General features: G+C 40.4%; 1 pseudogene; it reads right to left on the bottom strand.

Annotated features, from left to right (window-relative positions):
- Positions 1 to 9,920: 9,920 nt before the first annotated feature.
- Positions 9,921 to 13,478, bottom strand: LOC102430310 (annotated as a pseudogene).
- Positions 13,479 to 13,884: the final 406 nt, after the last annotated feature.

Below are 13,884 nucleotides of genomic sequence, written 5' to 3'. Positions count from 1 at the left end.
GGATAATTTGAGATTTCTTTAAACAAAAATAGTCTTATATAACCATTTCTCTGTCTCGATTCCCTAGTGGCTCGTGTTGGCTAGAGAATGGACAATACTTGTACACATATGGATGAGCCCGGGCTGGGGGTAAGGGCAGAGGGTGGAGTGGGAACCAGGTGGAGGGGACCTATGGGGGGGGGGGGAAGAGGAACAACTGTAATAATCTGAACAATAAAGATTTAATTTAAAAAAAAGAAATTGGGGGTCACCACAACATGAGGAACTGTATTAAAGGGTCGCGGCATTAGGAAGGTTGAGAACCACTGGTATAGAACATGGTAAATAAACTGATTAAACAATTCCTATATTTAGACTTATACTTAGTTTGAAATATTTTGGGTTTATACTGTGGCTTTCTTTTCAGTTTTACCAAATGTTGGCATATATTTCTTATCCATTCTTATGAATGAGGGTCAAGTTGTAAGAATAAAATAAATAGTTGTGAAGGCAGAAGAGCCTGGCTTAGCTTTGCCACTAACGAGCTGTGTGTTATTGAGCAAATCTCTTGACTTCACTAGATGTCTGCTTCTTCATGGTTCAGGGGGACAGTCTCTAAGATTCCTCACAGCATCTCATTAGTCCAAGTGTGGATGATGGAGACAATCATAAGGACCATTCAGACAAAACCAAACATGAGTTTTCTCTTATGTCATTTATCTGAAATTATGATACCATAACTCTCTCATTTCTGTCTAGGTCCACTAAGATCTTATAAAGTAACTCTGCTCCACTCTACTCTGATTGAACTTGGTGTGGTGTATGAGCTGTTCAGGTAAATATGCTAAGGTCAGGAATTGTTAGTGTTCAGGTTAGACTTTAGATGTACACATTGCACCGATAAATGCCAGAGGTTGTGTTGTGTGATATAAGCTGTAGACATTGTTTTTTAACTGTGGTTCCATAGACCAGTGCATGTAGGGTTGGGATGAAAAGGATTTATGTTGATTCCTTTTTTCTCTTCCTTGCCAGTGTCTTATTTCAGGCAATGGGATACAAGGGAGGAAGAAATTAAAAATTAGGAGAACGTATAGGGAGGTTGGGCGGGGGTGGAGGGGGGTTGGGGTGGGAATGGGTGTAGCTTTCACAAGTCAGTAATGAAGAGAGGCTTTGCTATGCTCAGTCTGGAGCACTGCCAAAGGCCAGGTATTACCATTTTGAGAGGTGATTTAAGATTATAACACCCCCTGCTACCAATTTGGTATTAGAGGTTTTCCTTTTCTTTAAGTAGTACAATTATTAAGATATCCAAAATAGTTCTGAACTATAAATTAAATCCAAGCACCCTTCACCTCTTTTAATTAACTTTACCCCCCAATTTCATGCTTCTTGTTTTTCTTTTTTTTCCTCTCAGAAGACATCAGCTATCCCACCTCCTCCACTTCCCCATCTGTCCTTTTTCTCTTGGCGGAAAGAGGTTTTTACTTTATGTTTATTTTAATTAATGGGTTTGAATCATAAGTTGATGTTCATCTTTAATAGGTAGTGAAAGGGAAAGTCATCTGCTTTAACTTGGCAGAAAAGAACTGTATGTTCATTGCTGGTGTTTGCCTGAAAATGACTGGGAACAGGGCAGGGGAAGGTCCCAGAGTTCTGAGTTCTGGCCGAGAACAGACACTGTATCATAGAATCACAGGAAGTGAAGACAGGCAAAACTCTTCAGAATGAAATTATACTTTCTCGGGAAATGCCTTCATCAAGGGATGCTTAGAAAATATTGCTTGATGTTTAATGGTCTACCAATTTAGGATAACATTCCCTAGGAAGAAAATACAGGATGCAATTTAATTGCTTGATCACTCTGATTAATAAAACCCAACATGAAGTTTCCTTTTTTAGATGGACAAGGCAAATAATACCTTTTAAAAAACAAACAAACAAACACAAAAACCTGCTCCCTTGACTTTATACCTCAGGATATATCCTGGGGCATTTGACTACCTTGGAATAAATAGGGACAGTATTACACATGTTCCCTGGAGGAGTGAAATACTACTAATTAAAGCCATCTTTTGGAAAAACCTCCAAACAAATTCAGCATCTTATCCAGCTCGATGCTCTGTTATAGATAGCACTAGTGGCCCGGTGCATGAAATTCATGCATGGCGGGGAGGGGGGTGCGTCCCTCAGCCCAGCCTGCACCCTCTCCAATTGGGGACCCCTTGGGGGATGTCTAGCTGCCGGTTTAGGCTCGATCCCACAGGAATTGGGCCTAAACTGGCAGTCGGACATCCCTCTTGCAATCTGGAACTGCTGGCTCCTAACTGCTCACCTGCCTGCCTGATCGCCCCTAACTGCCCTCCCCTGCAGGCCTGATCTCTCCCCCAATGGCCCTCCCCTGCCAGCTTGATCTCGCCCCCAACGACCTTCCTCTGTTGGCCTGATCTTGCCTCCAAATGCCTTCCCCTGCTGGCCTGATCACCCCTAACTGCCTCGGCCTCGACCCCCACCACCATGGCTTTGTCCAGAAGGAAGTTGGATGTCCAGAAGATGGCCGGTAAACCCAGTCTAATTAGCATATTATCCTTTTATTAGTATAGATAGATTATATATTAGGATAGGATTACTTAAATGGGGGAGGGGGAAGCCTTTTTCAGCAGGAGGAGATGCTCTTGGCAGACAAAAATACATAATCCCTATATCTGGACTGATAGCCAGCCATATACACTATACCAGTGATGGCGAACCTATGACACACGTGTCAGAGGTGACATGCGAACTCATTCTTTTGGTTGATTTTTCTTTGTTAAATGGCATTTAAATATATAAAATACATATCAAAAATATAAGTCTTTGTTTTACTATGGTTGCAAATATCAAAAAATTTCTATATGTGACACGGCACCAAAGTTAAGTTAGGGTTTTTCAAAATGCTGACACGACGAGCTCAGGTTTGCCATCACTGCTCTATACTGCCAAACTGGTCATTAAAAAATTGAGCCATTTTTTTACACCTTACACCAAACAACTGTTGCACTTAAAACCCCTCCTCAGCCCCCACTTTAGGTTCTGCCTTCGCAGTTCACCCAGATTAGGTTCTGATTGGTTGGTTTCTATGCCAGTCAGGGTCAAAAGCTCCGCCTCCTAGGCAGCCATTGGCTCCTCTCAGTACACCCATATTTGGTTCTGATTGGTTGGTTTCTATGCCAGTCAGCGTCTTTGGGCCTATCTCCAGGCCTGATCAGAGAGGCGGGGCTGATCAACAGCCCTCATGCTGCTGGCAGGCCCGGAGAGAGAGAGGCAAGGGCTAATCAACAGCTGCTATGGAGGCTGTGGATCAGACCCTGCTTCTGTTTCTGGGCCTCTATCCAGGCCTGATCCGCAGCCCCCTTGGCAGTCAGTGCTGGGTTGCTGCGCCCACAGCGGTGCAGTCAGTGCTGGGTCTAACTTTCAGTGTTCGGTTGTCCGTTCAGTCGTTTTGGATGTTTCAGACCCTGGCTCTCTATATATATAGATTTTAGAGAAAGTGTGATAAATGACAGTACAGGTTGAAAGTGGAACAGCAGGAATCAATCCACTTGAGAGGTTTCCAGTTCTAGTCTTGGTTCCAACAACCTGCTGTGTGACTTTGGATAAGTCATTTCACTCCTTGGGACCTCAATTCTCTTGTTTACTACTTTCCTCCCAGCTTAAAAAAATCTGTGAGTTTAAAAATTGTAATTATATGAAATTAAGTAATATAATTTAATACTGTAAAATACTGCAGAGCATCATAAACAACACTTTTTAAAATGTATTTTTAAAAACAACACTTGAGAACACTCAGTAACAGGCACACAGTGATACTTTATTTCTCTTTTGTCTGTTGTTTCTACCTAAAGCAGATTATATTGACATTTCCTGAATATAAATCATTGAATAAAATGAGCAAGAGCTCTTGTTTACCATTATTATTAAGTTTCCACATTATTTTTTTAAGGAAAAGCTTTTTTTCCTTATTCTAAGCATAAATTACCATGCAACAAGAGTGCCATCTATTACTGTTGAGAAAAGCAAAACATGCTTGAGTTAACTACACATTTCAACAGGACCCGCTGAGGTAATTGACAACCAGCATCCCAGCTCAGAGAAATTCCTCTAAAGCAGCAGAGATTTAGTTTAATTAGATAATTAGCCCTGGTCAGCCTATAATAAACGCACAAACCATTAGCAATGAATTTGGGCTGCTCAAGCCTCTTTTTTCTTTTCTGTGTTCCTGTGCTTTCATTAACAACTCTGACTACTGAGCAATTTATGTCTTCACACTGACAATCAACTTTATTATCATAAAACTCTTTGCAAGTGATAAAGCAATGAGACCTGACGTTGGTTACACAACATTAAGTGATTATGTTAAGTAATGCCATTTATTGCCTAGCCATCCCGCTGCTATATTATGTCAAACAAACAGGCTTTAAAAAGCAGTGCACACTCCTTGATTTTGATGATTGTTTATTTGTCAAACCCAGGCAACTAGCAAGAAATGTACCTCAATTTGGAGTTCTTTCTCAGTGGCTTGGAGCAGACTTGAATAAAAGGAAACAGTTCCATAAACCTACCAAAAGCAAAACCCTCAAAAAACAGCCTTATTTGTGGCTTGAAGATTCTTATGTCTGGAAGGGCTCGAGATAAATTTCAGTCAGCGAAAGCCCTCACTTGGCTGTCTTTTCCTGTTTAGAGACAGTTTGCAGCCTCATGGTCATGTTCCTATGAGTTGATGTCAGGAAGACATTAGTGTTGCTCTGGTTCTGGGCATGTAAACAGAAGTACTTCATTATATATCAGTTCAGAAATGGGTTTTGAAAAACAGATATTTTATGTTTCTGCAGGCAGATTATCCATCTACAAAGAGATATCACTTGCCATATCAGAAACTAGTGATTCCAATAGATTTTATAGAATCCTTAAGATACAGAGTGTTCTTATAAAAATGCTGTTGTACTTATTAATCTAATAAGATTTGTTAGAAAATTAATTAGCCAGTTAATAGCAGTTTACGTTTAAGTAATGTACTGCTTACTATTTAAGCAGAACTAAAGATGTATAAACAAAATTGTATTCTGATTGGAATATGAACATTGGTTTATAATTTCTTATCTTGAGACTTCCCATCTGGCTGATCTTGGAAATATGTTTTTCCCCCCTCAGTAATAACTAGCAATTAGAGTTTCAGAAATGCCAACTTTAATTAAAACTCTCATTTCTAGCATAACGTATGTGAACTATATAAAGCCTCTTTATTTTATTCAATTGACTGTTTTGAAAAAGTAATTTAAAGAATTCAGAGCCAGAATAAAGATGTTCCAGTAGTATTAAGAAAATAGTGTAAGTCCTTTCAAGTTATGGTGATTTTTATTCTTACTATGGGCACAGTAATTTCATTGCCATTAGTGTTTATATCATCCAAATATTTATTGACTTTATAGCAGTTGGTTCATATAAGGCAGGGTTTCTCAGCTTCTACACTGCTGACATTTTGATTGGCTAATTATTTACTGTGCGGGCTGTCCTGTGCCTTGCAGGGTGCTTAGCAACATTCCCAGCTTCTATTGACTAGATGACAACAGCACCAACTGCCGCCCTTCCCTCCCCATTGACAACAATAAGTATCTCCAGATATTGACAAAAGTCCCCAGATTGGGGGACAAAAATCACTTCTGGTTTATAATCATATAGAATAAGACCTTGACAATTTCTTCCTTTAAAATAATTTGAACATAAAGTGTTGAATTTTGATGTCTAAATCCTCTAGTAAGTGAAGTCTGAATAGAAATAAAAGAATCAGAGACTTGCTGGCTTCCAGTTTGGAGTGGTTTGGGGGCACTGGGAGAGCACGCCTGCTTTCAATTCCACTTGGCGCTCCCGGATGGCCCTCTGTAGCATTGGAAGTTTGCACTCTAAGAGTTTTTTTTCCTTTTAAAATGCAAATATCCCCGAAAGGAGCATCCCTTTCAGTTTTTAGCTGAAAACTAGCATGTTATTAACATACACCTACCTTTTTTTAATGACAACGTCCTTTAGGAGAAGGACTTAGAAAAAATTACATTGGGAATTGAGAGTTGGTGAATGGGAAGAAAGCACCATGTGTGGGGAAAGGAATGATGAAAGAGACGGAAAGCACTAGAAAAATCCTTTAGACCAAAATTTTTAATGGGTCGGTCAGCCTGCATTGCTCTTGCCATGTTTCAGAGTTTGTTTTTTCCTACTACGCCCTGTATCTTTACATCCCTTTTGTTGTTGTTAAAGCATCAAAGACTCTAGTAGACTGTATAGTAGTGTGTGTTTTTTTTAATGTACTTTCTTTGTAACTCTATGTTGGGTATCCCAAGTTGATTTTCAAAAGTTACAGGTAAATGAAATCTAAAAGTTTGGAGAAGTATCGCCTAGATTACCTGACATCTAAACCTGACCTCCATGCTGACGGAGGAGGCTGAGCAGTGTGGAGACTGCTTTTCCTCCATTGCTGTCTAGCACGTCAGTTTCAGGCCTGAAGATGGACCTCTCAGCCCCACTCAGTGGGTACCTTAACGGATGGCCCTACTCATGAAATTTAATATCTCTCATAAGTAGATGTTCCAGCTTATATTCAATTAACAAAAAAATTTCTAGTGATTACAATACTGCTCCATTAAAAGGAACTTTCTAAAACATAGGGAAAGATCTGAAGATCTGATGGCTAGCATGCTGAAGCCAGTTCCAGGATATTTTCATAAATGCTCTCAGTAGCTCCCCACACTGAGCTTCCTATCTATAATAATAAAAGCATAATATGCTAATTAGACCGGATGTCCTTCTGGAAGACTTTACTGACAAAGCCAGGGCTGAAAGGAAAGCCCAGGTCCCAGGTGCCTGCCGGTGGCTGGAGGGAAGCCCGGGGCCTGGGTGGCAGAGGGAAGCCAGTGCCGGCAGCTGGGGGAAGCAAGGCCTGCTCTTGCACGAATTTCATACATCGGGCCTCTAGTGAGAATATAATTGTCTGAGTCATTCTGCATGCTTTCATTAATAACCATTTTGTGAAAGCACTGTACTGAACTCTGTGGGGAAGTAGTACGGCACGTACATCCCTGACAATGGGGAGATTATAATGTAGCTAAGACAGGACACACGGGGGCCAGAATGAGAACAGAAGCAGGTTTTGGGGAGTTGTACAGCACCCATTCATCAAGACAAGTAGGTGCTCACAAGATGCATCAAAGCCGGCTCTCCACAAGGTGCGTTAGTAAAAGCTTTTCTGAGGGTGTGCAGCTTGGCCCAGGTCTCCTCCAAAGAATTGGGAGCACGTGATGGAAGGGATTGAGCAGAGGATCTCAGGTGGAAAAACACAGAGCAAAGGCTCAGCCCCTATTTTCCCACTCGTGCATCTGCTGAGGAGTTACACACTTTTCTGTTTGGCCGAGTGTGTTTTTTGTAGCCCATAGGGTCACAGAGTCTGCCTTACTTAATGGAATTCTCTCCAGCGTCAGGTAATGCTGCCTGAACTTCCCCACAAGCGTCTCCTCTTTTATGGCCTCTCCCCCTGATAAGGTCAGTCAGCGTGTGTGTTCTCTCCGGCACAGATGTCTGTTCTCCTGCGTGGGGAGGCCTACAGCTCTGCACTGTAGCTGGAAATCAGGGACAGGCAGCCCAACCCCTAGCAGACACGTTTTCTTTTAAATATATAAAGTGGACTTTAGTTAATGGTGCAGTTTTCTTGCTCTAAAGCTAAAACAGAGAATTATCTGCCTAAATGAACAAGATTAGCGAAAATGAATTTTCCATTTAGCTGTAGCCCCACTGTACGACTTAGTTTCTCATAAATAATTTAGGAAGCCTGGTGGATGCAACTATTTTTATTTTGGCCCGTTGGCACCAGCTTCTAATTATTTATTTTAGAAAGTACAGTTCATACTGCAGTGTCTATTTTGTCTGTGAAGAAAAGTCTTTCTGGAATTTCTCTTAACTGCAGAATTTTCACACTTTAGCAGGTGACTCTGAGCATGTTAATTTGCATTGGTATAGTAAGAAATACTGTTGTTGGGGTAATACATTTATAAAGCACTAATCTTCTGGTGCGACCAGATGTAGCTTTAGGACCCTGCTTAGATTTTGTGTGGGAGGGGGACAGATAAAAGAGAAATCATTTCACACAATGAAGGTGGTGAAAAGATGCTCAGAGTGCAACATAACCCACCTGGTAGACTTAAAAGTTATTGGTTTTACTCTTCCCAAGTTGCTATTGAAATAAAGAGACTGATGGTTGCCAGAGGAGGGGAAGCTGGGGCTGGGTGGAAAAGGTGAAGAGAGTAACAAGTACAAATTGCTGTTTACACAATATAGTCACGAGGATGTGAAGTATAGCATAGGGAAAATAGTCAATAATATTGTAGTAATTATGCATGGTGCCGGTGGGTACTAGAAATATTGGGGGAAACAGTAAATATGATTAACCACTATGCTATATACTTGCAACTAATACAAAATAATGTTCAATGTAAACTGTAAAAATAAAATAAAAAGTAAAGAAGTGGTCCTTATGTGTCCACTTCTTGAGGGGTCAGAAGAAAGATGAAGTAATGGTGTATTAGTCAGAAACAGTAAGTAAGAGAAGATTTTATTTTATGATTGTGATTTATAGTCTGGTAGTTCATATACTTTAATAATACCATGTACTTAGAATTTTTTATTCTTTAATTTGCTTAGATAATCTCAATGACAACAGGTTTTCCCAATTACATGCTTCATTTAACTGGTGTTACTGGGGACTGGAGTTTTCTTCTCAAGAAAATTTGTTAGAAAAATCCATTAAAAACAAGAAATTCTATTCTGAGTTGCCAGAAACTCATAACTTTCCACCACTGACTTGGTCATTCATTCATTCATTCATTCATTCAATAAATGTATTAAATACCCACTCCATGTATTAGATACTCTTCCATGGGCGAGGGATATAATAGTGACGAGACTGGTAAGATTCCTGTTTGCATGGAACTTACATTCTGGAAGGGGGAATAGATAATAGAAAAAAACACAAAGGAACAAGATCATTTCAAAACACCTGAGTACTGGGATAAAGATAACAGAGTGAAGGTAACTGGGTGACTACTGTAGTCTGGATTTCTTCCCATTAAGAAATCCTCTCAGTAAATGTAGCATTTCAGCTGGACTAGACTTGGAAGGAGCCAGCCATGTTAAGATCTGGGTCAAACCTTCCTGGCAGATGCAGGAATAAGCTTGGTGGCTTGAATAAACTAGTTTTGGGGGATGCATTTTTATGTGTACCCAAGATAATTTTGTATTAATAATTCACATATCCTATCCTCTGTCTTTTCCTGGTGTTAATATTTTTTCTATTGAACATCTCTGTGTGTCATTCCCAGAGAACCTTCATCACTTTTGTATAGTCTAGGAAGAACAAAAGCAGTCCAGGATAGACAAATGTATTGCTATCAGTAGACTCAATTTATATATATGTTGCAAATGGGGATGGGGCAGCAAAGGAAGCTATAGGCTCTTAAGAGTGTTAACCTGTGTGGACCCTACTCCTTTCTTCTTGCCTGGATTTTGAAGTTCAGCCCCTGGCTGTGGACCCAGATGCTTAGAATGAACATCGTTGACCTCCTGTCTCCTCCATCTCCTCATGCTAGTTTCTTCAACCAAGAACTTCCCTTTGTTAGTTTTTAGAAAAAGTGACAGACTTCCGGTTCTTCATCCTAACTAGTTAACAGTTGAGTACAGGCATGTCTTGGAGATACTGCAGGTTCAGTTCCAGACCACTATAGTGAAGCAAATGAATTGTTTGGTTACCCAGTGCATATAAAAGTCACATTTACTCCATACTGTAGTTAATTAAGTGTGCAGTAGCATTATGTCTAAGAAATCAATGTACATGCCTTAGTTAAAAAATACTTTATTGCTAAAAAATACTAGCAATCATCCGAGCCTTCAGTGAGTCATAATCTTTTCCTGGTGGAGGGTCTTGCCTTGATGTTAACGGTTGCTGACTGGGCAGGATGGTGGCTGCTGAAGGCTGGGGTGGCTGTGGCAATTACTTACAATAAGACAACAATGGTGTTTGCCAATCAATGGACTCTTCCTTTCATGAACGATTTCTCTGTAGCATGAGATGCTGTTTGACGGCATTTTACCCACAGAACTTTCAAAATTGGAGTCAGTCCTCTCAGACCCTGCCACTGTTTAATCAACCTAGTTTATGTAATATGCTAAAGCCTTTTCTGTCATTTCAACAACCTTCACAGCACCTTTACCAGGAGTAGGTTCTATCTCAGGAAACCACTTTGTTTGCTCATCCATAGGAAGCAATTTCTCATCCCTTAAAGTTATATGAGATTGTAGCAATTTAGTTACATCTTTAGGCTCTACTTCTAATTCTAGTTCTCTTGCTATTTCTACCACCTCTTCAGTTCCTCCACTGAAGTCTCGAAATCCTTCAAAATCATCCGTGAGGGTTGGAATCAACTTCTTCCAAGCTCCTGTGAATGTTTATATTTTGATCTCTTCCCATGAATCACTAATGTTTTTAATGGCATCTAGAATGGTGAATTCTTTACTGTTTTCAATTTACTTTGCCCAGATCCATCAGAAGAATCTCTATCTATGGCAGCTATTGCCTTTGAAATGTATTTCTTCATAATAAGGCTTGGAAGTCAAAATTACTGCTTGATCCATGTGCTGCAGAATGGGTGTTGTGTTAACAGGCATGAAAACAATATTAATCTCATTGTACATCTTCATTAGAACTCTTGGGTGACCAGGTGCATGGTGAATGAGCAGAAATATATATTTTTAAATATATTTTATTGATTTTTTCAGAGAGGAAGGGAGAGGGATAGAGAGAAACATCCACGAGAGAGAAACATCCATCAGCTGCCTCCTGCACATCCCCTACTGGGGATGTCCCCACAACCAAGGTACATGCCCTTGACCGGAATCAAACCTGGGAATCTTCAGTCCACAGGCCGACGCTCTAGCCACTGAGCCAAACTGGTCAGGGCGAGCAGAAATATTTTGAATTTTTTTTCTGGGTGGTAGGTCTCAACAGTGGGCTTAAACTATGCAGTAAACCATGTAAATAGATGTACTGTCATTCAGGCTTTGTTCCATTTATAGAGCACAGCCAGAGTAGATTTAGCATAATTTCTAAGGGCCCTATGCCTTTCAAAATGAGCCTTGGCTTCAACTTAAGTTCACTAGCTGCATGAGCCCCTAGCAAGAGAGCCTGTCCTTGGAAGCTTTGAAGCCAGGCATTGACTTCTCCTCTTTAGCTATGAAAGTCCCAGATGGCATCATCTTCCAATATGTCTTTTTGGGGATCTACATTGAAAATCCATTGTTCAATGTAGCCACCTTCTTTAATTATATTAGCTAGATCTTCTGGATAATTTGCTGCAGCTTCTACATCAGCACTTGCTGCTTCACCTTGCACTTTTATGTTATGGAGATGGCTTTTCCCCCTAAACCTCATGAGCTGATCTCTGCTAGCTTCCAACTTTTCTTCTGCAGCTTCTTCACCTCTCTCGGCCTTCAGAGAATTAAAGAGTTAGAGCTTGCTCTGGGTTAGGCTTTGGATTAAGGGAATGTTGTGGCTGGTTTGATCTTCTATCCAGATCACTAAGACTTTCTCCATATCGGCCATAAGGCTGTTTCACTTTCTTATCATTCATATGTTCACTGGAGTAGCACTTTTAATTGCCTTCAAGAACTTTTGAAATTTTATTTACAACTTGGCTAACTGTATGGTGCAAGAGGCCTAACTTTCAGCTTGTCTTGGCTTTTGCGATGCCTTTCTCACTAAGCATAATCATTTCTAGCTTTTGATTTAAAGTAAGAGACATGTGACTCTTTTTTTTACTGAATACTTAGAGGCCACTGTAGGGTTATTTATTGACCTAATTTCAATATTGCTGTGCGTCAGGTAATAAGGAGTCCTGAGGAGAGGCAGAGAAACTGGAACAGCAGGGTGGTGGAGCAATCAGAACACGCAACATTTATTAATTTAGTTTGCCCTCTTATATGGACATAGCTCGTAGCATCCCTCCAAAATGATAGTAGTAGTATCAAAGGTCACTAATCACCATAACAAATATAATAAGGATGCAAAGTTTGAAATATTGTGAGAATTATCAAAATGTTACATGGAGATACAAAATAAGCAAATGCAGATAAACTTGCTGAGTGCAGGGTTGTCACAAACCTTTAGTTTGTAAAAAATGTAATATCTGCGAAGTTAAATAAAAATAAAGCAAAGTGCAATAGAACAAGGTATGCCTATAGACCTGTGCAAGCTGTTTCTGTTTCATTACACCATCTAAGTGGACATAGTCTTCACTAGACATAGACTATTCCAGATTTTTCTTCTCTGGTCTGTTAAAGGTGGATGTCACTATGAAGACTTATTAAAAATACCTAGATGATTTGAGGAGTGTCAAATTCTAATCCACAGAAAGTGAGAAACTTTATTCCAAAGTTCACTTTCATCTGTCAGTGAACTGTTAATGTATGAAAGCTATTCAAAACTTTGTCCAAGTCCTGCGGTGTGTGGTAAATATTTAGACATTGCCTGCAACTAAGATTTCTTCAGTATTTTAGAAAAGCAATCACAAGTTTTCTGCCTGGTCCAGATGCTAATATATAACCTAGCTGTCATGCCAGTACCCCTGGGCCTGGCTCTTCTGAAGGTGCTGCCAGAATATTGGACAGTTGATAAAAAGAACAGATTGACCAAAGAGATGTGTATGTGTGAGTCAATGAAGATAAATGATCTTTTATTGTGAAAATAGTATCTAGTTAATATTTCACAACTGAAAATTCCCCTCTCCTCCACACCCACTAGTCAAGCTCCTCTTCTGTTTAATATTGAAAATAAAATAGTTCAGCTCCCTCCAGAGGCCTTGGGACTTCCCCGGTGCCACAGGTTGTGATGTGTCTTTTCTCACCTCTAGACTGGGGAAACCCCATGCCAGGCAAAGGGCCAATTTTAACCCAGCAGCTCATTAAGGAGATTCAGAATCTAAGGAGCCACAGTGAGACAATTACAGGAAGGAGACAAATATAGGGAAACAATACCTGAAACTGGCACTCTGACCAAGTTAACTGCTATCTAATATCTTGGAAAGAGGCCTGGGGATTAGTGAATGAGGCAGTGTGGAAATTGGGAGAAGATGTTAGTTCACAAATGTTAGAGGGAATTTCATGGGTAACAATCTTCGGGAGAAAAGGCCATTTATTTTTAAAAACCCCAAGGGATGGTATATGAGCTGTGAGAGAAAATCAGTCTCAAAACCTCATGACTCACCACTTGGGGACTAACTATGGAAGGGGCTCTTGGCAATCATCTGGTTTGTCCTCTGACTCCAGCTGCAGGCCTGTCTCTCAGGGCTCCCTGACCGATGGCCACCGACTTCCATGTAGCCCTCGTAGTGCAGGAATGCCCATTGTTGGCCATATATGGGCGAGGCGGCCATCCCTCGACTGGATAGCGCAGTTGGTAAAAGTTCTTCATGAAACTGCCTTCCTCTAATCTGCAGCCAGAGATCTTCCTTTGACATGCAACATATCTTCTCTGCTTTTCTCAAGACTCATTCCAAATATTTGAAGACAGTTAACCATCCTATAACTTCTAAGTTTTCTCTTCTGCATGTGAACTAACATATTTCCACTCTCCTCATGTTCTAGTTCCTTTCCTGGACTTACTGCCTGTAGAGAGAGCTCTTTCATGAAACCTGGGGCTGGGAATGGAACATCATCCTCTGGGTAAGGTCACCCCAGATTTAGTCTGTCTTTTTATGGCACAGAATGTGATCGATCTTGATGATGTTCCATGTGAGCTGGAGAAGAATGTGTGTTCTGTGTTGTTGCATGAAGTAGTCT

The sequence above is a fragment of the Myotis lucifugus genome, unplaced genomic scaffold (genome assembly GCF_000147115.1).
Source record: "Myotis lucifugus unplaced genomic scaffold, Myoluc2.0 scaffold_62, whole genome shotgun sequence".
NCBI classification, from domain to species: domain Eukaryota; kingdom Metazoa; phylum Chordata; class Mammalia; order Chiroptera; family Vespertilionidae; genus Myotis; species Myotis lucifugus.
This window is presented reverse-complemented; position numbering and strand designations above follow the sequence as displayed.